This window comes from Amborella trichopoda, chromosome 7 (genome assembly GCF_054954075.1).
Source record: "Amborella trichopoda isolate Santa Cruz 75 chromosome 7, AtrichopodaSantaCruz75HAP2 v2.0, whole genome shotgun sequence".
NCBI classification, from domain to species: domain Eukaryota; kingdom Viridiplantae; phylum Streptophyta; class Magnoliopsida; order Amborellales; family Amborellaceae; genus Amborella; species Amborella trichopoda.
In genome coordinates, this window is record NC_142342.1 from 11,950,690 (window position 1) to 11,977,182 (window position 26,493).

Consider the following 26,493-nt stretch of genomic DNA (forward strand, 5'->3'; position numbering starts at 1 on the left):
TCCTCTCTCTCTCTCTTCAAGATGCACCCACGATTTCAAGAGGAAATTGGAATTTTATTGATTGTTGTGTGAAATGAACTGAAGGTCCTTTACAATTTGATTTTACTTGTTGATATAGAATTGAGCTAAAACATGGGTCTATGCCAAAAAACTACCTAGAATTGAAGATAATTACAATTTAATTGAATTAAAAAAACTATAAAAATGGGTGCAAAAGGATTGTTTTGTCCCTGTCTAACAATGTGTGGAATTCTAGAACAATCCCTACTACTGCCCGACAACTTGTGTGACCATCCATGACTGATCTGGAGTCGTTCTGATGCTCATTTGATCGAAAGATGATTATTTTCTTATGGGGCTCAACATAGTGGTCAATTTCATACCAACTTCAAGCCATGAATCATGTTTTTAAGCCATGATCATGAAACTTGAAATTTGCTTGAGTCTTGAAAACTTTGGATCGATTGTGTGTTCGTTCCTCGATGTTTCTTCATTATTTCTTCACTGAATTAGACTGAAAATGCCGTCACGATCACGTTGCAATAAACCCAACTCTATTTCGTGTCCGGATGAAGATTTGGTTGTCTTGAGTTTTTGTCTGGAATCTTGAAATCCGACGACCGGAATTTATAGCATCTTTGATACCTCTGTGTGTGAAATTCAACCATTCATTGTACACGAAGTTCGGACCAGAGATGGCCACGAAACTTATGCACATAATGCAATTGGTTTCATGCCTATCGGGTATGCGAGCGTCGTGACTTGCACAAGAGAGAGTTGTCTCTATCAGCTGCAGCAAAGGATGAGGGCCAAGAACGGGGGCGTCCGAGGCTGGGGAGGATGAAGGATTTGATCTCCCATCAGGACTTTTCCCCAAGCTCATTTATGGGCTCCAAGGACATGATCGAGATGATGGGGCGAGTTCAAAATGGTACTCTTGGGGAAGGTCTTCGAGTACCAAGGTTAGAGGTGCAAGCCCAAAGAAGGAGTAGGTAAAAGCAGGGTTGACTCATAAGGACGCTTGAGTAGGGGGAGAGGGGTTGTCTGTGATGGCGACTCGTGTACATCCCTTGAAGAAGGACAATGAGTGACTTGAGGGTCAGCCCAGGCTCGAACAGATAGTTTGGCCTTTGGAGGCCGAGAACCCCGAGTAAGTGTTTGTAAGAGAATAGGTGGAAGCCTGCCCCTAACAAGGTGCACAAGTTTGTGCTGAGTAGGAGGATGCAGGGGTCATCTTCCGTGTACTTGTGTTGAAGCAGCGAAGGCGTTGCCCCTAGTAGTGGCATGAGAATGCATAACGTGCACAGAACCTGGCCTTGGGAGGCCTGATCCCAGACTTTGACTCGTGGTAACATAAAAGTTGTCCCGAGGTGTGGCTTAAGTGGATGACCCATGAGCCTTATAGTGTGTGCGAGAGGTGGAGGCCCCAGGGTCTCCACCTCGATGTACTGAGCCTCTAAGGATAGAGACTTGTGGTGGTGTAGGAATGTGAGGTGTAGCCTTGCTGTGACCCACTGAGGCAATGGCAACTTCTTTACCTTTCGCAGCAAGGGACTGGGTAGCCTTCTGACATACCTCAGCAATACTACCGACAAGTGACTTGCCGGTGACAGGGTGCATGCTGTGAGTGGCAGCAGATGTGCTACCAATGCAGGGTGCACTAAAGCTAGGACATGGGGAGTTAGGGATCTTTAAGTCCCTCCTTATGCCTATCCAGGTTAAGACCTGGGAGCTGTACACTAGGTCTTTGCTCAAAAGGAAGGTTGAGAACGAAGTTTGAGGAACTTGTTCCCTGGGGCACTAGTGAATGCAGGGATGAGAAGATCCTCGTTCCAGATAAACGGGTTAGAGAATGCAAAAGCCATGTGGTGTGTGAAGATTGAAAACAAAGGAAAAACTAGCAAATCCAAAACGACCCGATGAAGGGATAATAAGTCCCCAGTGGAGTCGCCAAGCTGGTTAGGTGCCTCGATCACGTCCTTCAGATCTGGATGATCGAGCAGCACGCGTCTTGGGTTTCGGGGGAACTCCGGACTTTGAGATCGCTCTCTCGGGAACCTCGCTCAGGAGTGAGGGAAGATATACCAATCGATGAGAGAGGAAATTAAGGTGGGTTCGGGACTTACTCAGGTTGGCTCATGTGGGCACCCTCTTAAGTCTTAAAGAAATCCCCCCAGTCATAAAACTAGTTTGGAATTGCCTCCCTTGGCCTGTATTCTCCTATTTTTGCAATCACACACATATGGCAAATGTTACAAGGCAAGTGGGTCAAGGTACCCCACCTTGCCCTTGGGTGAACATATACATATGTGCACATTCATGAAGGAGAAGAGAAGAATGAGAGAATTAAGATTGACATTAGAAGAAATTGATCAGGGGGTGAGACCGACATAGTCACTAAACTAATAGTTAATTGACCTAGCGTGGTAGTAAAATGGCCTCAGTAACTCAGACCGGCTCAACAAAATTACTACTAGACGACTTTACCAATATCGACTAGCTTGACACAATGGCTAGTCAATCGTGACAATAAAGTGGTCACAATAACTATGATCAACACAACGACGTTACTGTTAGACGACAGGACTACCATGGAGTACTAGCCTGAAACCCCCTTTGATAAAATGAAAGAGTAAAAGGAAGAAAAGAGAACAGAAAGAGAGAGAAGAGAAGATGGAGAAGAGAAATAAGAAAGGAAAAGAAAAGGAAGAGCGAGGTGAGAGAGAAATCAGTGAAAGAAGAAGAAGAGAAGAATAGAAGGAAAGGCAGAGAGAGAGCGAAGAAAAAGAGAATGAGAGGAGATAGAGGGAAAAAAAGGTGGAAGAGAAAGCAGAGAAGGAAAAGCAAAGTGATGAAGTAAGAAAGAGAAGGAAGAGGAAGGAAGACACAAACGGTAATGAGATGGGGAGAGAGAAACTTAGATGGCGATGAGCTTCTACCGTCTACGGGAGAAAGAAGAGCAGAGGGAGAACACAGGCGATGAAAGGCTGCCACCAATTGTGAGAGAAGAAAGAGGAGAGAGAAAGAACATAAGTAGAGATAGGCTTCTGCTGGCTGTGACAGAAGGAAAAGAGAGAGAAAGCACAGATGCCAATAGGCTTCCACCGTCTGTTGCAAAAGGAAAAGAAGAGAAAGCACAGGCGGTGATAGGCTTCCACCATCTGTGGCAGAAGAAAAAGGAGAGAGAAAGAACATAGAAGACAATTATTTTCTGTCGTCCGTGATAAGAAAGAGGAGAGAGAACAAAGGCAGTGATATGCTTTCGTCGGCTGTGATAGAAGAGAAGAACACAGGCCACAATATGCTTCCGTTGGCTGTGACAAAAGGAAAAGAGAGAAGAAACACAGGCAGCGATAGGTTTACGCCAGTTGTGACAAATGAGAGGAAAGAGAGAGAGAACGCAAGCGGCCATATGCTTCCGTCGGCTGTGATAGAAGAGAAGGGAATTTTGACAGAGGTCCTGCCTGCCACTCAGGCTAGGCCGAACTCACTGTTCATGTCTCAAAAGCAAGAAGGCATGCACCGAAAGATAGGTCTGCCATGCGTGAATGGAGAAAGAAAGAGGTGTAGGGAAAGATAAAAGTGATAAACCAGAGGATGACGAGAGAGAGAAATAGAGATGAGGCAAGGAGATGGAAAGAGAGAGAGAGAGAAAGAAGAGAGAGGCAAAGAAAGAATTGAGAAAAAGGTAGAGACGAAAAGAAAGAACAAAGAAGAGAAAGAAAGATATAAAAATAAGAGAGAAAAGAGGAGAGAGAAAGAGAGAAAAGAGGAGAGAAGAAGTTACCTTACCAAAGGGTACCGACCCTTTTCTTCTCTCTCCTCTCTCTCTCTCTCCAAGACACACCCACGAACTTAAGCAAGAATTGAAACTTTATTAATCAATCTCAAGAATGAACCAAAGGTCCTTTTACAATTAGGCTTTGCATATTTATATAGAATTGGGCCCAAAATGGATGTAAGCCCAAACATTACCTAAATTGATGAGAATTACAATTTAATTGAATTAAAAGAAATTTTAAAATTGGGTACAAAAGGACTGTTGTGCCCTTGCTCAACAATGTGTGAAATTCTAAAACAGTCCATGTTGTTGCCCTGGAACTTGCGTGATCTTTTATGGATGATTCGGGGTTGCTCTAGTGCCTGTTTGACTTAAAGATGATTGTTTTCTTGCATGGCTTAGCATGTTGATCAATTTGATACCAACTTCGAGCCATGGATCGCATTTTTTCGTCACGATCATGTTACTTGAAATTTGGATAAATCTCAAAAACTTTGAATCGATAGTGTGCTACTTGCTTGATGTTTTTCTTTGATTTATTTGCTGAATCACACTAAGCATGTTGTCATGATCTCATGGCAACAAACATAGCTTGATTTCGTGTCTGGATGAAGACTTTTTTTTTTGAGTTTTTTATCGAAATTTACTGCAGTTTTGACGCCTCTGTGTGTGAAATCCAACCGTTCATCATACGCAGGGTTTAGACTAGAGAGAGCCTCGAACCTTACGCACATAATACCAGTGTTTTCACATCGATCGGGTACATGAGCATTGTGATTTGGCTGCTCAAGCGAGGCGTTCTGATGTTGAATTTTTTGCAGCTATCTTAATGAATTATAAACTTCTCTCTAGTTTTATCCCTGCTCGGGTATCATCATCGGTCGGCCACATATCAAACTCCTCAGCTTGATGAGACGAATGAGCTCACCGAATTTGAGAGCAATCTAACTCAGTACGAGTGAGATACGGGCCTTTGAAGTTGCTACTCAAGACTATGCATATCATCCTCCTTTAATGGAGATTAGTGTAGGGAGGCCGCACGGGAATAGCGTGCGGCCTATCCCTTCTTGGTCTTTACCCATAACTTTGTTCTGTAGCGTCCGATTAAGCCAAAACTTGACTCATAGGGTTTTTTTACCATACCAGATCCAATGGACGTGTTTCCACAACTATTTGACACACCAAAAATATTGTTCTAGTTACAGGGTCCGTTTCAGGGTGCTAGATGTCGATTTTTTTGAAATTGTTTCTTTGGTTGCACTACCTTAGATATGTCGGATTGTGATGAAATCTGACAGGTGGCCTTTTGAAGTTCTTAGAAAGATTTTGACCCATTATGGGGAAATTTTGGGACTTTCGGGAATTTCACTATATGTTAAGGCTTTATTGACCGACTTCCTCTTTTTATTCTGCATTAGAGACCAAGGTGCTGAAAAATGTCTTCAAACACATCGGCTTGATCAAGGTTGTCCCTTTTTTGTATTCTTTGAAAAATGCCATGGCAAAGTGAACACTGGCAGGAAAGAAGAGTTAGAGACTTTTCGTGAGTCATGGCTGCTAGAGCACATCTGTACCGCATGGTCCACATGTTCAGAAATGACTGAGGTCGGCAAGTATGTGGTGCAACATTTTTGTAGAAGGGCTCGAGCGACTGAGGCCTATGCGTGGCGGTGAAGGATTACTTGTCGAGGGTACTTGGAGGCTGATCACCCCTGAAAAGGGGAGAACTGCAGTTGACACCAGGATATCAGGAAAAAGAGGACTCTCAGGACTCCTTAACTTGGAGAGATTTTTACCTTGGACTACCCTTGGAATTGGGAGGCTCTTATGATACTTCACGAGATAGCAATGAATGAAACTTCAACGCAATTTCTTTCTATGGAGAAGAGGACAAGGAGCCTTTTTGACAACCTCATCTCTATCTTTGAATGGAAGGAAGGTCGAAAGGTCCTGGTCATGAAGGGCACCTGATCCAAGACCTGAATGCACTGATAAGGAGTGGACCTCATAGTGCTCTTCCCACCGACTCTTCTCACGGGAGGAGTTTTGAGACGACTGGTTCTCCACCAGGGGTAAGAAAGAAGAGTAAGTGTGTTTCCCCCCTGTCACTCACGCTCCGTCCCAAGCTGTCAGGCCTGTTCGAAAAAACAGGAGTATAAGACTTGTTGCCATCCTGGAACCGGCTGATGGCTCTTCATCTTCTGTCTCTTTGGAATTCTCTGTTACACCTTGCTTTGTTTTATGACAAGTCACTGTAGCTTCAATGACCTCGAACGGGGGAGCAGTTGCTTCTTCTCCGCTTAATGTTTGATTGAACATGGGCTCATAATTCATTGTTCTCAAAATGTGATGAGCCTACTTGCTGTAAATAGTCTAATCAGTAGGATCTTTGGCTTTTGTTTGAGGTGCATTCACTCCAAGCCCATGGTAGCTCTTGGTCTCAGGCACGAACTCCTTTAGGTGTTTAGAAGCGATACACATAACCCCCAATTGATTTTGGAGACTGCGAACCTCGCTTCTTAACTCTGCTGGGAGATCCTACTCTTGAGGGCAAAAGGGTAACATAGATGCTAAGAAGGGTTGGAAGCTTCCTTAAGTGCCCTATCACATCATACTTCACCTTTTCTTCATCAGCCTTTCGTATTCCTGGTCCAGCCACTGGCTTTGGTGGTATAATGGTTTGAGGAGTAGGTTTAAGTGGAGGACGTTTATTTTGGGCTGCTGGCTGGCTTGATTGCGCAGCCGGCTTGGTTTGGGTAGTCTAAGTGGATTGGTTGTTCGGGATCAAAGGCATCCTGAGGAACTTAAGGAGAGGTAGATTGTCAGTGGCATTTGGGTGAGGAAGGAGTCCAGGGAGTTGGAGAATGGGTAAAGTGTTTGAACTATTTGGGTGAAGGAGAAGTGGCGGAGCATGAAAATGCAAGATGTCGGGCTTCTGAGGTGGAAGTTGCAGCATTTTCCCCGATCTCAGGCTCATTTGCCCCATGCTGGGTGATTCTTCTTAGATTTTCACCATGTGGAAAGCTTCTAGAGAATAGATGCTCTGCCCTCTTGATTCTTTCAGCCTCTACTCAAAGTCAGGGTCAAAATGCCACTGGGGTTTCTTTGGATTTGACCTCTTGTGCTTCTTTGTAGAAGAAGATGGATCTGCCTTAACTCGAGCCGCCAGAGCGTCAGCAACTGGCAAGAATCCAGCCGCCTGGGCTAGCATCATTTTCAGCCATCTCTGCTGCGTCTTGCTTATATTGGTTCCTTGGAGCACTCTACCAAGAGCCTCAAAGTTTGGACATTTCAAGGTTGTACTTACAGGAAACATAAAAGAGGAAGGATGAGAAGAAGAAGAAGAAGAAGAAGACGAAGAAGAGGAAGAAGGAGAAGGGTCAATAGGTGAGGGACCTTTAAGGTTATTCCCCTCATCAGATCGATTTGGGTAGCTTTTTACATCTTCGCCAGAGTTGGACATGTGCAAGGGGTCTTTTGGGTCTTTCCCCTGCTTGGACTCTTTGAGGGTGCTTTTAATGTCGTCACCCTCATTGGACATGCCCCGAGTAAGAGATGGAATAAGGTCGATGGCGACCGAAATTGTCACGACCCCGCTCCCTGACCCCTTTTTCAGGGCAACAGAGCGTGCGATCATGACCGGAGGTTGCGAATGTCACTCAGGTGGGACTGGCTCAAAGCAAAAAACCTTGAATCGAAAGAAAACCACAAAAGATAACTAGAATAAATCCATTCATCAAACAAATATCAAATCAAAGGTACAGCCATTTCATTCATTCAAAATCAAAAGTCTTTACAATTTCCTTAAGGAACTACTGGCCCAAAATACACAAAATGAAGTATACATCATGCTGCTGAAATCAGCAAAACATACCGTGAAAGTTTTCAGAAGATGGCTTTTAAAATTCTTAATTTTGGGCTTCGAACCTTCAAACTACCTCCCACCTTTAGCACTGCTGCCACCACCCTTCACTCTACAGTTATGAGATTAAGATGGAATGAGCTAAAGGTCAGTAAGGAGATCACTACCCTTGCATTCCTGACTAACAGTATATACATGATAACATGCCCATAGTTCATCAGAAATTGCATTTGTCTTACAGAGTATAGTCACATATCAGAGTACACATGAATGGTACATAACGAGGGTAAGAATCAATTAACAGAGCATTACTTATCCTAAAGATGACGTCCACCAGTTATTGTAAAAAAGACTTACATAATACAAAATTCAGATAAGCAGAACAAATTAATTTACTCCCTAAATAAAAGCCACATCGATTAAGCTAAGCCAATCTTGTAACTTGGGACTTCTACCCTCAATTAGGAGGGAGGATAATGACAAGTGGGTGCCCCACTTAGTAATATCCTCTCTCACACACACATCCCCAGCACGCTTTGAGGCTTTCGATAGGCTGAGGCCTTGCAAGACACGACCCTCACTTGTGCCTTAGGCGGGAGGGCGTTACACTACCATTGGAGGACCCAATGCGAAGTGCCCATGACAATTTGGAGGGCACAACCCTCCCAGTTACTTGCAGTTACATCTCGACTCCACTCTTATCATAGAAATCAAGGTACATATTACTCAACTACTAATGGAGAACCCATTGCATAGCGGTAACAAAATAAGAATATTCACTACCAAAGGAGGACCCATTGCGTAGTGTTCACAGAATCAGAATATCCACTACCAATGGAGGATCCATTGTGTAGCGATCATGACATGTATAACAGCATCAATATTATAGAAATCGTAGTATCCACTACCAATGGAGAACCCATTGCGTAGTAGCCGAAAATCAGTATTCATATAGCAGAATCAGATTGTATCAGTATCACATTTTTAACAGTATCAAATTTCATATTATAATTTTATCAACATTATATGATCGCATTATCAGAGTCACAAAAACGCAGTGTCGATGTCACATTTCCTGCAATCTCAAGCAGTGACATCTGATCAAAACATGGTAATAACTCCCAATTCCTTTGAAAGTTAAAGATGATTCCAAAACTAATTTTGCACTAAACACTCCTACCTCTCAAATGGGAGTGGTTTGAAGACAACTGGGCCACGTTTGACCTCTTAAAAGTTCTAAGAGGTGAGGGTTAACTAGTTGCACACTGCTGTGCACAGGGGACAGCGAGGTACCCTACTTCATATCACTATAATGTTCAAACGGTGAGGTGAGTTGTGACGGTTTCAAAATAAAAATTTAATCCAAGAAGTATATCTTTCTAAAAAGATACATTTTAAAACATTTGAATTTCATCAATACTGCCCACAGTGACATAGCTTTATAGGCTGAAGTATAACATCCAATCTAAAAAGAATTCCAAAATAATTTATACATGAAAATTTTAGCCCATTCAAAGATATTTCAAATGGCTATGGTTTAGCTGAAAATGGACTTTGTTTGGTTAATTAAAGTCAATGACCACAGCAGCATCAGTGGAAAATCAAGGGAACAGACAACAATGGTATACTTTCTCATTTTGAAACATAACTTCATTTTCATAAAGAATTTTGACAGTGGAAACAATTGAACATTTTACTAGATTCGTATATATTTCTAACTGGGGTGGCTTGAGGTCAATCGAACCCCATTTGATAGTTCAAAAGCTTCATTCAACCACACACAAAATTTTGGAATTTCACAGTGGCATATAACATGTCTCAAGAATACATTCCATAACCCTCATTTCATGGTGAGAAACATGATACCAACCTTTTCCTCACAATGTGTTTACACACATGACATGCATTTATTACACAATCTAAGAATCATACATTCATTCTCAACATCCATCATTATCATAGAACAAAAACCCCAAATTCTAGTGACTTCTATTACTCATTTCACATGCATAAATTCCCAGGAATCCTTTTGACTACAATGCAATGGTGTTGGATCGACTTACCTACATAACAATGGGGCCTTCTCCAATCCTCTGCTCATAGCTCTCACTCGCCCAAAGACGGTTGTCCTCCAACAGTCACTTCTTCAAACCTTGTGTCATAGAGAGAGGAGAAAATGAGGGAAGAGTGAGTGGCGTGGCTAAGAGGAGAGGCTTAAGTACTCTTATGTTTGGGGTGGTGGTCTAAGTGACATCAAAAGACTAAAAATTTGGACAAGTAGCAATCACATCAGCATGCATCCAAATCCATGCTTATCAGTAACACAGCCAGCATTGGTCCCCTTCTCCTACACAGCCGGCACTGGTCTCCTTCTCCTACATAGCTGGCATGGGCCTCTGCATACAGCACAGCCAGCGCTGACACTTCTTCTCTTCATAGCAGGCATTGCACATAACTCAACCCGAGCTGGTCACAATCTCAACTGGCGTTATATCCTTCCTTCCTCCCCATCCCACAATGATTCTAACCTGTCGAGAAAAGTTTGGGTCGTCACATGATCCCTCCCCAAAAAGAGATTTTGTCCTCAAAATCGTTAATAGAATAAATGGGGGTACAACGCCTGAATTCATCTTCTCCCTCCCATGTTGAGTCTTCTTGTGAATGATACTGCCAAAAACCCAAACTAGGAGAATCTCTTTGTTGCGTAAAACTTGAACCCTTATGTCCAGAATCTCAATTGGCTGCTCAACATAAGTTAAGTCTTCCCGGATCAGGATTGGCTCATACCTCAAGATGTGGAATAGATCGGGTTGTTACTTCCTCAATAATGAAACATGAAAAACATCATGAATATTGGCCAACTCAGGCGGTAAGGCCAGTCGGTATGCCGCGACTTTCTATTATTTCAAAGGGTCCAAATAATCGCAGACTTAGCTTCCTAGGGTCTAAAGAATTGCGGGTTTAGCTTCCCTTTCTTTCCAAACCTCATAATTCCCTTCGTTGGTGACATAATCAAGAATACCCGATCACCTACTTCAAATTCAAGGTCCCTTTGGCGATTATCGACAAAACTCTTCTGCCGACTCTGACATGTTTTAAGCCTTTCTCGAATTAAGGCAATCTTTTATGATGTTACTTGAACAATTTCTTGCCCTAAGAGTCCCCTTTCGCCAACTTCATTCCTGGCGATTTGCGCTTTCTCGCATATAAAGCTTCAAAAGTTACCATTTGAATACTGGCTTGGAAACTGTTGTTGTATGCAAATTCTACTAAAGGTAGGTGATCATCCCAATTTCCTTTGAAGTTGGTAACACAGGCCCTCAACATATCTTCTAAGGTCTGAACGGTACTCTGTAACTGTCCATCAGTCTGGGGGTGAAAAGCAGTACTGAAGGTAAGTCTTGTCCCCAAAGCTGATTGTAGACTGCTCCAAAACCTTGGAGTAAATCTAAAGTCCCTGTCGGACACAATATTGACAGGTACTCCATGCAGCCTTACTATGTCCTTGACATATATTGAGCCAATTTATCTAGGGTATAGGTAGTGCGCATTGATATGAAATGTGCAGCCTTAGTTAATCGATCCATAATAACTCAAACACTGTCATGTCCCATGCCCGACCTTGGCAAACTGGACACAAAGTCCATAGTGATGTGTTCCCACTTCCATTCAGGTACAGGTAAGGGTTGTAACAACCCGACAGGTCTCTAATGTTCAGCCTTTACTTGCTGACAGGTCAGACATTTAGAAACAAATTGTCCCACACCTTTCTTCATGTTATTCCACCAGAAGGTCGTTTTTAAATCTTGGTACATTTTTATGCTTCCTGGGTGCACAGTATAACGGGAGTGGTGTGCTTCCTCTAAAAAAGCCCTTTTTACATTCTCATCACTTGGGATGCATACCCTTTCTCTACATCTTAATAAATCATCACTACCGAACGCAAAATCTCCATTTCTTTCCTGCTTTAAGTCTTCCAGAATTTTACTCAGCTGGGGGTCTGCCATTTGAGCTACCCTGATCTGTTGAAAGAGCTGAAGTTCCACTCTTATACCTGTAGTTATTCTTTCCTCAGAACTAGAGGATAAAGTCGAGCGCCACTCCACTACATATTCTATCAGTTTCATCTCTTGGCCCATCAGATGTGCCACTGATATCAAGGGTTTCCAACTTAAAGCATCAGATACTAAATTTATCTTTCCCGATTGGTAATTGATGGTGCAATCATAATTATTTAGTAGATCCATCCATCTCCTTTACCTCATATTCAAATCCTTATGAGACAAGCTTGGGTCATCACAGGTTTGAAGTCTTGTAAGGTTAGCAAGGGAGGAAGAGGCCTGAGATATTTTGGCTCGACTGTGTTTTAACAAATTTTTCAGCACCTTGGGTCCCCGATGTGGAATAAAAAGAGAAGTCGATCAATAAAGCCTGAATTACAGTGGAATTCTCTACAGTCTCTGAATTTCCTCAAAACAAGTGGAAATGTTCATAAGGACTTCAAAAGGCTACCTACCAAGTTTCATCGTGATCCAACATGTCTATGACATTGCAGACAAGGAAAGAAATTTATAAAAATTAGTCTACAACACCCTGAAATGGACTCCGTAATTAGATCTCTATCTTTAGTGTGTCAAATTGTTGTGGTAACACAGCCATTGGATCTTGCAAAGTTGAAAACCTTTATGGGTGAAGTTTCGGCTAGATTGGGCACTCCAAGACAATGTTATGGGTAAAAGACCAAAAAGAGGTACGTCGCACACTATTCCCGTGCGCCCTCCCTGCACCACATCACCATTAAAGGTAATTATTTTTACAATCTCGGGCAATGATTTTCACGAGCCATATCTCACTCGTCCCAAGTTGGATCATGCTCAAATTTTGTGAGCATGTTTGTCTCATCAAGACGAGCGTTTTGATGTGTGGCATGCTCTGTGACGACGTCTGAGCAGGGAGAAAAGCTAGAGAGAAGTCGACAATTCGTGAAGGAAGTTGCATGAAACTCAACAGCTACAAGTTCCGCTCGAGCGACCATATCACAGTGGTCGCTCATCGAATTGACATGAGATGAGTTCCATCGCATGTGTAAGTTTCAGGGCTACCATTCCTTCGAACCCCGTCCGTGATGAACAGTTGGAGTTTATGTGCAAAGCCGATAAAGTTGTTGTAAATTACAACCGTAAGAATTCAGATTCCGTCAAAAAACTCAAGGCCATAAAATTTTTTTTCGGGCACAAAATCAAGTTGTGTTTGTTGCCACACGATCATGACGGCATGATTAGTGCGATACAGTAAATAAATCAGGAAGAAACGTCAAGTTATGAACACAATATCGATCCAAAATTTTCAATATTTACACGAATTTCAAGTCGCATGATTATGGCTTAAAAACATCAGTGGTTCGAATTTATTATCAAATCGATCGCCATGATGAGCTCTATAGGAAATCAATCATCTTTTTGTCAAATGGATATGAGAGCAACCCGGATCATCTATGGAAGATCACACACGTTCCAAGGCAACAACAAGGACTTTTTTGAAATGCTATGTATTGTTAAGTAGGAGAAAAACAATCATTTTTCACCCATTTTTAGAATTCCTTTTAAATAAAATAAATTATAATTATCATCAATTAAGATAGTTTTTACTCAATTTTATAAATACATGCTAAACCTAATTGTAACAGGAGCCCCTCTCATACTTTCAATTGATGCATAAATTTTTAAGTTTTTACATTGAATTGGAGAGGCTCGTCTTGGAGAGAGAGACGAGAGAGAAGAATTAAGCCGATACCCCTCTTCCATAAGGTAATTCTCTCTCTTCCTTTCTTCTCTCTCCTCCTTTTCTCTCTTCTTCCTCCTTTTCCCTACTTCTCTTTCTTCCTCTCTGTGAACATGCAAGGCTGTGGCAGAGCCGTCCATTCCTTTCTCTTCCTTATCCTTCTCTCGTCTCTCTTTTCTTCTTTTTCCTCTTTTCCTTCTTCATTTATTCTCTTTCTGCTCTATCTTTCTCTCTGCTCCTCCCTATCTGAACGTGCATTGCAATGGCAACACCATGCATGAACGTCTCTCTCTATTTTTCTTTCTCTCTCTAACACACATGACAGTGGTAGCATCGTGTGTGTTTCCTTGTCTCTCTTTCCTTCTTTCTCTTCTATCTCTTTCCTTCTTTTTCCTCCTCGCTTTCCTTTTCTCCCTCTTCTTTCTTTTTGTCTCACATTGTTCATCTTCCTTCTCTCTACTTACCTATCTTCTTTCTCTTCCCTAGAAACCCTCTTTCTTCTTCTTTGCCTTTCTTTCTCTCATCCTGTTATTTCCTTTGTCTCTCCTTTCTAGTCATGCACGCCGATACCCATCGTCAGGCTCATTCTTCCCTTATCCTCTGGAAACATGCACAGTGAGCCAGGCTTTAACCCGAGGGGTGGGTCGGGCTTCTGTCTAAGCTTCCCCTTCCCCATGTTGTGTACGGCGATGCTCATCACCAAGCATGACATTCCTTTCCTCATTCTTTGACAAGGACACTGAACTAGGCCCTTTCCCAAGTGGCGGGTCGGGTCATGTCAGAGTCCTTTACGACACAAGCGGCGATGCCTAGAGTCGTGCGGGTCTATTCCCTTCTCGTTCCTGTCTCTCTCTCTTGACATGGATGATGGAACCCATCGCCATCCATGTTCTTTCTATCTCCTCTTTCCTCTATCATGATGGTGGAACCCATCGCCATCCATATTCTTTCTCTCTCCTCTTTCCTCTGTCTTGAGCAGTGGAACTCATCATCGTCCATGTTCTTTCTCTCTCCTCTTTCCTCGATCATGGGCAGTAGAACCCATCGTCGTCCGTGTTCTTTCTCTCTGCTCTTTCCTCTGTCATGGACGATGGAACCCATCATCGTCCAGGTTGTTTCTCTCTCTCCTTTTTCTCTCTTCTTCTTCTCTCACCTTTCTTCTTCTCTCCCTTCTCTTCCCTCACTTCTTTTCTCTCCCCCTTCCTTCTTTCTCTTCTTTTTCTTCTCCCTTCTCTCCTTTCTTTTCTCTTCTCCCTTCTCTCCTTGTTCTCTTTTCTCTTCTTTTCTCTTCTTCTCTTCTCTTTTCTTCTCTCTCTCCTTTCTCTTATATCTCTTCTCTTTCTTTTTTTCTCCTTTCCTTCTCTTTTCTCTCAACTCTTTTCTTCTCTCTCTGCTTTGCTTATCACTCCTCTTTTTCTTCTTTCTCTCTCATTTGACCAAGGGACAAGTTTGGCAATGTCACGGTAGTCTCGTCGTCGGGTAATACTATTGCTGCGCCAGTCCAAGTTACCATGCCCATCTTGCTGCCACGTCGAACTCGCTATAGTGCCAAGCTGGTTGGTGGTGGTATTCTGTCATCGAGTAGTGTTGTCGTCCTTTCGATCCACATTATCATGCCCGTCTTGCTACCACGTCAGGTCAATCATCATGCTAATCTAGCCACTAAGCTAGGCTAGTCCCCAAGTCAAATGTCTCTTCCCTTCTTTTCTCTTCTTCCTTCTCCCAACCCTCGTCTCATCATTTCTTCTCATTTCTCCTTTAAATGTACACGCCCGTGTGCATTCACCCAAAGAAAAGGTGGGATCTCTTGGCCCGCTTGTCTTGTAAAATTAACCATGTGTGTGTGATCATAGAAATAGGAGAATACAGGCCAACGGAGGTGATTCTAAACTAGTTATACTACTGGGGGGCTTTCATCGTGATCTAAGAGGGCGCCCACGAGAGCCAGCCCGAGTAAGTCCCGAACCCACCTTAATTTCCTCTCTCATTGGTTGGTGTACCTACCCTTGTTCTTGAGCAAGGTTCTCGAGGGCGATCTCAAGTCTTAGGGTCCCTTTTAAACCCGAGACGTGTGTCACCAGATCATCCAGATCTAAGGGGCAAGATCGAGGAACCTAACCAACTTGACGACGCCACTGGGGACTTACTATCCTTTCATCAGATAGTACTTGTTTGGCTAAGATTCTCGTTTGTTTTTCTATTTTCACACACCGCATGGCTTCTTGGTTCTTTAACCCATTCATCTGGATCAGGGATGTTCTCATCCCCGTATTCGTGAGCGTCCCCTAGGAACAAGTTCCTCGATCTTCGTTCTCAACCTTTCTTTTGAGCAATGACCAAGTGTCTAGGTCCCAGGTCTTAACCCGGATAGGCGTGAGGAGGGAATTAAAGGTCCCTAACTCCCTATCTCCTTGCTCTGGTGGAACCCCCACCAAGGCACCATGCATCAGTAGCACATCTGCTACCACACACAACATGCACCTAGTCACCGACAAGTCACTTGTCGATCGTATTACCGAGGTACACCAGAAGGCTGCCCAGTCTCTTTCTGCAAAAGGCAAGGAAGTTACCATTTCTTTTGTGGGTTGCCGCAAGGCCAACCCACACATTCTTGCACCACCTTAGATCTTTATGTTTGTACACTCAACACATAGAAGACAAGACCTTGCGGCCTCCATCTCACACACACACCCTAAGACTCAGGAGTCATCCTCTAGAATCACACCTTGAGCCAGCCCTTGTGTTACCTCGAGTACGCATTCAGGATCAGGCGTCCTTGAGCCGAAACATATACGCATGCATGTGAATCTCATTGCTCGGGCCAACGCCGTTGCTGCGCCAACCCAAGCACATGGAAGGCTATCTCTTCATCCTTCCTCTCAGCACACACTAGTGAACCCTGTAACGGCCAGGCACTCACCTGTGCCCTTGCAGACACCTTCTCGTAGTTCTCGGCCTCTTAAGGTCAGATCACTTGTTCGAGCTCGGGCTGACCCTCAAGTCACCCAGAATGCTACTTCAAGGGGTGTACACGCACCACTTTCTCAGGCCACTGCTTGCTCCAACCCAGACATCGTCGAGAGCTGGTCCCCTTTGCTTCCGCTCTTTCACCTCCCGGTGGATATATCAAGACCTGGTAGTCGAAGGTTTTCCCTAAGAGTACCATCGTCTGTCAACCCTGTCAGGTCGGTTATGCCTCTCGAGCCCACAAATAAGTTCGGGGTAAAGGCATGATAATTGATGAAGTTCTACAACTTCCAAGGCAGCAACCCAAGCTGGCCCCGGTCCATGGTCCACATTCGCTGCCCCATCTTATGGACACAACCCTTTCATGCTCTAAGATGGTGGGTCAACCTCGATCCCAGTCTCAATTCTGGAGAGAAGTCTACCGCGGCCTCAAAGATAAGAAAAATGGAGGACTGCAGATCCTGATTAAGGAACCAACCAGAAAATTCGGGGCTCCCACCTCCTAGGGTCTCCATCCTAAAAATCCCTTCTACCCTCTTTGAATCACAGAGACTAAACAAGAGGTGTGAGAATTCTGCATTGTGGTTAGCGTCATAGAAGATGACCCAACCACCCAGCAGCCACGGTCCCAAGACCATCAAGAACCGGTTCTCACACTATCAACATATAAGACTCGAGTACAGTAGGGGCATGCTGAGCCCTTGCTGACCGATCTGCAGCGCATGACTCGCCAAGCTCAAAAGCCTTCAAACCCACTAAAGGTTGACCGCCTTGAGGAAATGGTTAGCATTATGGTTCTGACAGACCTTAACAACTCTTAGGAGGAACACATGAACAGGTTCGAGTAGATGATGCAAGCAATGATGGAGAAGATTGATCGCATGGAAAGAACGCAGTCCCCAGTCAATATGTCCCCTCATGAAGCCATTTCCCATCACTCGGGTGATGCACCTCCAAGGTAGCCTCCTCGTCATGCCTCATAGGACAATTCCGTTCCTCATCCCGTCTTGCAAGAAGACATCGACGCTATGGTAACCCATAGCTTAAAGAGCAGACAGATCACAGGAATACAAGGTGCAATGCTTTACCAAAAGCTGTACCCCTCCTACATTGATCAAGTTCCGTTTCCCTCGGACTACAAAATGGGGAACTTTCCCCTGTTCAATGGAACAACCTCCCTAAACCAGCATATCATGCATTTCCAAGCAGCATGTTGAGAGACAACGGCTGATAGGAGACTCCTCCTCCATCAGTTTGTTAAAACTCTTGATGGCTTGACTTTTCAGTGGTATGCTAGGCTTCCCCCAAACTCAGTACATACTTCGGAGGAAATGGAGAAACTGTTCCACCAGCGTTTCTATGAGGTCGAGAGAGAGAGAGGTCCAAACCAACGAGTTTCTCACCTTGACCAAGGAATCAGATGGACCTGTGGATCAATCATAGCAAGGTGGAGAGATTTGGCCGCTTGCCGTCCTAATCCCATGTTTGAAATGGAAGCAGTTCAGATCTATGTGCGAAACATGCAACCTGAAATCGCTCTACATGTTGAGGCCTCCAATCCGACCTCCATGTCAAAGCTGATCTTTAAGTCAGTTCGCATAAAGAGTTTGTCATGCCACCATGGCGGGTCACGACAATAGCCTTCAAGCTCGGGAAATAACCAGGCCAATTGTAATTCTCGAACCAACACCGGGGGCAACCAACAGAAAGGAGTAATCAGTGCGGTCGTTACCATCAGTGATCCAAAGAAGTCCACCTCGCAAACTTTGGATCACTTCAAAGGGGTAGGCACAGCAAAGACAGTGCCTCAATGAGGCTAACAGAAATCATACAACCGGATATCACCACCTGCAAACCTTAATCGAAGTGATTATTGGACTAACCATCAGAACAAGGTTTATCCTTTTGAAAAGGAATGGGTTCCTGCACTGCTTTGACTATTGCTGAAACATAACATGATTGAGCTGCCCGAGATCAAGTTTCCTGATCAAGCTAGCCTCGATACGCACGTAAGATACTGTGCTTATCATCGAATGGTAAATCACTCCACAGAAGAATGCAACATACTTAAAGACCTCATTGAGGCTCTGATCCAGAAGGGTCAAATCAAGCTCGTTGAACCTAAGAAAGAATTCGAGGCAACTAAGGCTTTCCACGTGATAACAGTACATGGGAAAGACAAAAGTCTGCACCCTTCTGATAAGCTATCAACCGATCTTCTTCACGCTTTATTCGATATGATACTCCATCAAGGACTCATCACACCAAAGCTGGCGAGATAGCCCAAGTGCCTTGCTCAGGGAACTGAGAATCACTGGTGCCCATACCATCAAATACAGGGCCACGAGCTGAATGAATGCTATGGGTTTGAAGTTGTGGTTGCAAAAAAAGTCTAGAGAGGTTACATTGCTTACGCCGAACACCCTCAGGGCACCATGCCCATCCAGGAGGACGTTTCAATGCAAGACTCCCCAAAGGAAGAAACCTCTGATCCCACTGAGACCTCGACTTCCCAGCCATGGAAAGTCCATCACGAGTGAAGCAGGATCAAGTCCTTAAAGCAAGAAGCGATTCATCAAGCTAGGGCTAAACAAACCTAATAAAATGGACAAAGAACCTCCAAAGTTGACTAAAAGAAGATGAGCACTAAGGGTTACTTTCCTGAAGAACAAGGTTCCTTAACCACCGGTTGAGCCAAAATTTATCAGTCCTCTTCCTCCCTTGCCAACCTTACAAGACTTCATACCGGTCGCCGTCGACTTTAGTTCTTCATCTCATCAAGAGGGTACCCCCTGGATCATCTCATACTCGGGGCATGTCTAATGAGGGTGACGACATTAAAAGTACCCCCCAACGGTCTATGCAGGGGAAAGACCTAAAAGACTCCCTGCACATGTCCAACTTTGGTGATGATGTAAAACGTTGTTCAAATTAGTTCAATGAGGGGAATGACCTTAAAGTCCCTCACCTATTGACCCTTCTTTTTCTTCCCTTCTTCTTCTTCTTCTTATCCTTCCTCTTCTATGTCTCCTACAGGTACAACCTTGAAATGTCCAGACTTCGAGGCTTTTGATAGAAAGCTCGAAGGAACCAATATAAGAAGGATGCACTAGAGACGACTGAAAAAGATGTTAGCCTAGGTGGCTAGATTCTTGACATTTACTGACGCCCTAGTAGCTCGAGCTAAGGCGGAGCCATCTTCTTCCACCAAGAAGCACAACAAGTCAAAGCCAAAGAAACCCCAGTGGCCTCCTAAGCTCGACTTCGAGCAGAGGCTGAAAGAATCAATAGGGTAGAGCTTCTATTCTGAGGAAGCTTGACACATGGTACAAAGCTCATAAGCAACACCTAGCACGAGGCAAATGAGCTTGAGATTGGGGAAAACACTGCAACCTCTACCTTAGAAGCCAGGTATTTTGAAGTTTCTTGGTCCACCACTTCTCCCTCATCTGGATACTTCAAACAATTTACCCATCCTCAAACTCCCTAAGCTCCTTCCTCGCCCAAATACCCTGGACAATCCACTCATCCTCCAATTCCTTGGGATGCCGTTGGTCCCATTTACCTAGTCTCAACCTCAAACAACCACTCAGACTACCTAAAGCAAGCCGGCTACGCAATCAAGCTAGCCAGCTCCACCCTAAAATAAACCTCTTCCACCTAAACCTACTCCTCAACCTATTATACCAACAAAGCTAGTGGCAGGACCATGAACACAAAAGACTGATGAAGGAAAGGTGAAATTTGATGTGATAGGGGACCTAAGAAAGATTCTAGCCCTTCTCAATATCTATGATGCCCTCATGCTCTCAAGGGATTATCGTATGGCTCTGGTTCAGGCTCTTTCCAATCCAGAGGTCTACGAGACCGAGGTGGAACCCATTAAGGTGGCCCAGTGATCTTAAGTGGATGCATGGAGGTCACCTACTTAGAGGATGATTGACAAGTGGGAGACAAATTTCACAATCGCCCTCTCTTTGTGGCTGGTGCCCATCAACCGAATTATGTTGGATGGATGGCCAGCAGTAAACCTTATCCCAAGGAGAATCCTCACTTTATTGGGATTAGGGTCTGAGGATCTCACTCCAACTCATATCACAGTTCAGGGGTTCAACCAGTCAGCAGAGAAGCTGGTTGCAACGGTCTACCTTCGTCTCAAGATCGGTGAATTCAACCATTACGCCCAATTTCATGTGATCAACACCATCTAGGCCTGTTCTTAATAGTGTTTCTAACATGATTGCAGGCATGCTTAGAGCAGGCCTTCAGAGCCTGAGGGAGCTGCCCCTTGATGAGATGGGCAAAGCATTGGGAAAACTGAGGGAGTTCACCATGACTACTGCGATTGGGAGTGACCTATAAGTGCTTTCCCATTTTAATTCAACTCTAAACGAGTTGGAGAGCTGACGGTTGGGAACGCTTCATCATGAAGAAGAAACTGGCAGGCTAGCCTCTTTGGAAGAGTCGATCTTGCGTTGTCGCGAGAAAATAGATGCCTGCATCGAGAAGAAGGCCACGATAACTGACCATCAGCAGGACCTCAAGAGGGAGGTGCAAGGACGCTTCAAGAGGATGATTGATGTCTGATAAGCGATGCGAATACTGAAACAAGAATTCAAGGACCTCGAAACAGAGGTGGTTCAGCTCACCGATCTTAAAGTGAGGGCGTACTGTGTCGGCTGGCTTCTCTTTTGACCAGTTGAACCCTTGAACTGTGACCTAGATCGAGGTAAGATCTTCGGATCCCAACCCTAATCGAGTAAGGATCCTCCTTGGAATCAGGTTGACCACCGACCCTCCATCTAACATAATTCGGTTGATGGGACATGCTTGTAAGTCTCTAGTAACAAAGAGAGGCCGATTATGGACTATTTCCCCAAGTTGCAGATCGTCCTCTAAAAAGGTGATTGGCATGCATCCTTGTAGAATTACCGGGTCAACCTCAATGGGTTCTACTTCGATTTCCTACACTTTTGATTTAGAGAGAGCTTGAACCAAAGCCATCCGGTAATCCTTCGAGAGCATGAGGGCATCGTAGACATTGAGAAGGGCTGGAAGCTTCCGTAGAGGCCCTATCATATTTCACCTTTTCTTGATCAGCGCCTTATGCTACTGGTCCTGCCACCGATTTGGGTGGTATGTTGGGTTGAGGAGTAGGTTTGTGTAGAAAAGGTTTATTTTGGTCGACCAGCTGACTTGATTGCACAATGGGCTTGGTTTGTGTGATGGAAGTTTGAGGTTTTAGAAGAGACTGAATGCGTGCGATAAAAAAGGTCTCCAAAAATTGGAGAATAGGTGGACTTCTTGAAGTATTAGGATTAGAAAGGAGCCCATGGAGGTGTAAGATAGGCAGACTAGTCTTTGGATTAGAGGGCAGTGGCGGACTGGGGAAATTCAAGGTGCTCGACTTCTGCAGTGGAGGCTGCAACGTCATCCTCAATCTGAGATTTATTTGCCTCGTGGTGGGTATTGCTCGTAAAATTTGCACCATGTGGCAAGCACCCTGAGAATAGGAGCTTTTCTCATTTGATTCTCTCAATCTTTGCTCAAAGTTAGGCTCAGGTGGCCACTAGGGTTTTTTTGGCTTCGACTTCTTATGCTTCTTTGAAGAAGGTGGCTCTACCTTGGCTTTAGCTGCCAAGGCATTAGCAACTGTTAGGAATCCTGCTGCTTATGCCAGGGTCTTCTCAATCGCTTCTGCTGCGTCCTGATTATATTGGTTCTTGCAAGTTCTCGGTAAAGAGCCTCAAAGATCGAGCAGTCAAGGTTGTACTTGCAGAAGAGACAAAAGAGGGAGAATGAAAAGCTAGAGAAGAAAGAGGAGAAGGGTTAGAAGGTGGGGGACTTTTAAGGTTGTTCCCCTCATCAGACAAATCTAGGCACCCTTTTACATCATCACCAGGGTTGGATGGGTGCAGGAGGTCTTTTAGGTCTTCCCCTTGCTTAGACCGTTGGGGAGTGCTTTTAACGTCGTCACCCTCATGAGACGTATGCTGAGTGGGAGATGGCACGTGGATGTCTTCTTGACAGGATGAAGAAGGAAGAAGGATTGTGCCAGGGATGAAGTCTAGTAAAGTTGGCAGTGGAGGAAGGGGCCTGAGAAATTCCTGCTCGACTGTGGGTTGAGCCGTCTTGTTTTTTTAGCGAGTAGCCCTTAGTGGCCATCTCTTTTTGGTTTTCTGAGGTGGCGTTTGATGCATCTCGATGGACTGTCGAACAACCCTAGCTTGGCGAACTGCTTCTCGCCTTAAAGACTTCAGCATAGTAGACTATCCATGGCTAGGGAATCGAGGGTTACATAGAGTCTGAGTCATTGATAGGAAGATCCTACTCTATGAGACCTTCTTGCCCTAATAGGGGAATGACTTGGGGATCACTTACAGGGAGATTGTAGAACTCCTGCCACTCCCGCATTTTCTTTGCAAATAAATCAAGGAAGCTTGTGCACTTTGATAGACAATGACCTCTTATCTGATGGAAGGGAGCCAACAATATTTAGTTCCCTTAGAAAGGCAGCGGGGTTGCCTTGGTTGCTTCAGTGTGATTATGCTTTCTCGAAGCATTATAATGAAGAAAGCATGGAGGATACTAGGCATTTCATCTTCCCCTTAAATTGTTACGGCATGGGAGGCCTCAGATGCCCCAAAGGCCTTCTTTAAATCTTCAAGATTTATCTTACCTTTCAAAATCAGGGCCTCAATGATACCCTTCAGTGCGTAGCAGTCATCTGTGGGATGATTGATCCTCCGTTGGTAGGCACAATAATTCGCCTGAGTGTCAAGGCCAAATATCTCAGAGAACCTGATTTCCAGAAGCTGGATCATATTCTGTTCCAATAATAACAAGATTAGTGTAAGGACCGATTCCTTCTCGAAGGGATAGACCTTGTTGTTATGCCTAGTGAAATAATCACCCCGATCAAAGTTGGCTAGTGAAGGTACCCAATTATACGAATTTTGTTGCTTGCATCCTAAAGTGTTACCTTCGTCTTGCTTACCTATTTAGAGAGGTTCAAAGTTTGGGAGGGAGGCTTCTTTGAATCAGTGACCATTACGAATGCACTGACTACCACTTTCAATTGGCTACCCTGTGTGTTATTCCGAGAGCTACCATTGCCTCTGTTGTTTGCTAAACTTTCAGATGGTTTGTCGCGTCCCACCGTGATGGCGTGATAAACTCTCTATGTAAACTGATTTAGAGATCAACTTTAAAATGGAGGTCAGATTAGAGGCCTTGACATAAAGAGCGATTTCAGGTCGCACGTTCCGTCTTGATATGGTGAAAAGCAAAGTTTCTCCATCTTGATATGAACTGATCCACGGGCTCATCGGGGTCTTGAGTCAGGGTGAGAAGTTTGATGGTTTGAACTTCTCTCTCGACCTCATAGAAGCATTGATAGAACAACTTCTCCATCTCCTCCCACGTATGCACTGAGTTTAGAGGAAGTCGGGCTTACCATTGGAATGTTGGGACATCAAGTGTCTCAACGAACTATCCGAGAGAAGTCTCCCGTCAGCCGCAGTTTCTCGATATGCTGCCTGAAAGTGGGCAATATGTTGATTTGGGGACATGCTTCCACTGAATAGAGGAAACTTCCCTTTCTTATAGTTTGGGGGAAACAGGACCTGACCAATATAGGAGGGGAAAGGTCTTTGATAAGGCGTCGCGCCTTGTATCCTTGGAATTTATTTGTTCTTCAGGCTATGGGTGACCATGGTGTCAATATCTAACTGAGAGACTGGCTGAGGGATAGAATTGTCATGTGAGGTAGACTAAGGGGGCTTCCGTGAAGGTGCACCATCAGAGTGATGGGAATTGACCTCATGGTTAGCCGACGGTCATGCAGCATCGATACGCTCGATCTTTTCCATCATCGTGCGCAACATATCCTCGAACTTGTTCATGCTCTCGTCCTGCACATCACCGGGCTCGCTTAAGACCATTATGTTGATCGTTTCACTAAGGAGGTCAACATTTGTGGTGACTGAGGGCTTACGAGCTTGACGGGTCGTACGCGGTAGGTAAGTCAGTAGGGGGCTAGCATGCCCTGACTGAACTCAACTGCTGTACGTGGCTGCTGAATTGATTCTCGACGGTCTTGGGACCATGGCTGCTGAGCCGATTCACGACGGTCTTAGGACCGTGGCTGTTGAGTGGCTGGGTCTTTTTCTAAAACAGTTACCACAACACAGCACTTATGGAGCTCTTCTTTAGGCTTCATCGTCTGAAGGGAGTAGAAGGGATTCAAGCGAAGGGGGTCATTAGAATTGTTTGTTTTGACTGCCTTGGTCACCGCCCTAGTCAAACTTTGCAGACCCCTAGCGTGTTTAGTCTTGAGGTTCTGATGGACCTCTCACCAAAACTGCGATCTACGTCACGGCTGGTCAGCTCTTCCTGCACAGGTGAGAGCTGTCTCCATCAAGTGCAGTAATGGAAGAAGGCCAGGAATTGGAGTCATCCTAGGCCGGGGAGGATGAAGGGCTCGGTCTTTCATGAGGTCCATGCCCTGAGCTCTCTTATGAGCTCTAGAGATATGACCAAAGTGACGAGGCTGATTCAGGATGGTACTCTTAGGGAAAACCTTTGAGTAGCAAGTCTGTAGGGGCTTGCTCGATGAAGAAGGAGTGGGCCAGAGCAGGGTTAACTCATGAGGAGACCTGATTAGAGGGCGAGAGGGAGTCTGTGATGGCGACGCATGTGCGCCCCTTGAAGAAGGGTTACGGGAGACCTAGGGGTCAACCCGAGCTTGACCAAGTGCTTACAGGGGAACAGGTAGATGCCTTCCCCTTACATTGTGTGCTTGTGTGTGTAGAGTAGGAGGTCATCTCTTGTGTACTCGGGTTGAGGTGGCAATGGCGTTGCCCCGAGCAGTGCGATGTATATGAGTAGCTTGCACAGGATCTGGCCTTAAAAGTTTTGATCTTGGAGACGTTCTCGAGGTAACAGGAGGGCTGCTCAGAGGTGTGGCTCGAGTGGGTAACCCACGAGCTTTGCTGTGTGTGCGGGGGAAGGAGACTATGGGGTTTCCACCTCGACGTGTTGAGCCTCTAAGGATAGAGACCAATGGTGCAAAAATGTGGGGGTTAGCCCAATGGCGACCTACAGAAGAGTTGAAAGCTTTTTTGTCTTTTGCAGAAAGGGACTGGGCAGCCCTTCGTTGTACCTCAGAAACACGATCGGCAAGTGACTTGCCAGTGGCTGGGTGCATGCATTGTGGGGGTACATAAGTGCTGCCCATGCAGAGCTCCTTGATAGAGTTTCCACCAGAGCGAGGAGATGGGGAGTGAGGGACCTTCAAGTCCCACCCGACACCGGCTTAGGTTAAGACTTGGGAAATAACGAGGGGTCTTGGCTCTTGGTGGGTTCGAGACTTACTCAGGCTAACTCGCGTGGGCACCCTCTTAGATGATGAAGAAAGTCTCCCAGTAATAAAATTGGTTCGGAATCACCTCTCTTGACTTGTATTCTTCTTGTTTTTTATTTTTCTGCAATCACACACATATATGGCAAAGGTTAAAAAATAGGTGGGTCAGACCTCACCATTTTCCTATTTGATGAATGTACACAAGCATGCACATTCAAAAAGAAGAAGACAAGAAAGACAGAGGAGAGATGAATTCGACTAAGCGAGAGGATCAGAGCGGTGACTAGACTCATGGATAATTGGCCCGACATGGTAGTAAAGTGGGCTCGATAACTAAGACCGGTTCAAAGGATTACTACTAGACATCGTTACCAATACCGACTAGCTAAGCACAATGGTCAATCTGTCGTGGCAATAACGAGGGCCAAGTAACCCTGGCACAACAACATTACGGCTAGACTGCAGGACTACCATGAGAGGCTAATCTCAATCCCTCTCAGTGGAATGAAAGAGTAGCAGAATTAAGGCTATGAGGAGAGAATAAGAAAAGAAGAAGGGAAAGAAAGAAGGCGGGAGAAGAAAGGAAGAGAAGAGTATGAATGACGAGAGAATAAAGGAGAGAGAGGGAAGGAAGGTGTTGTCCTGGTTAAGGATTGTCGATTATGTTTAGAAGGAAGAGAGAAATCCAGTCAGCGCTAAACTTCATCGACTTATATTAGAGATAAAACCAGTCAACAC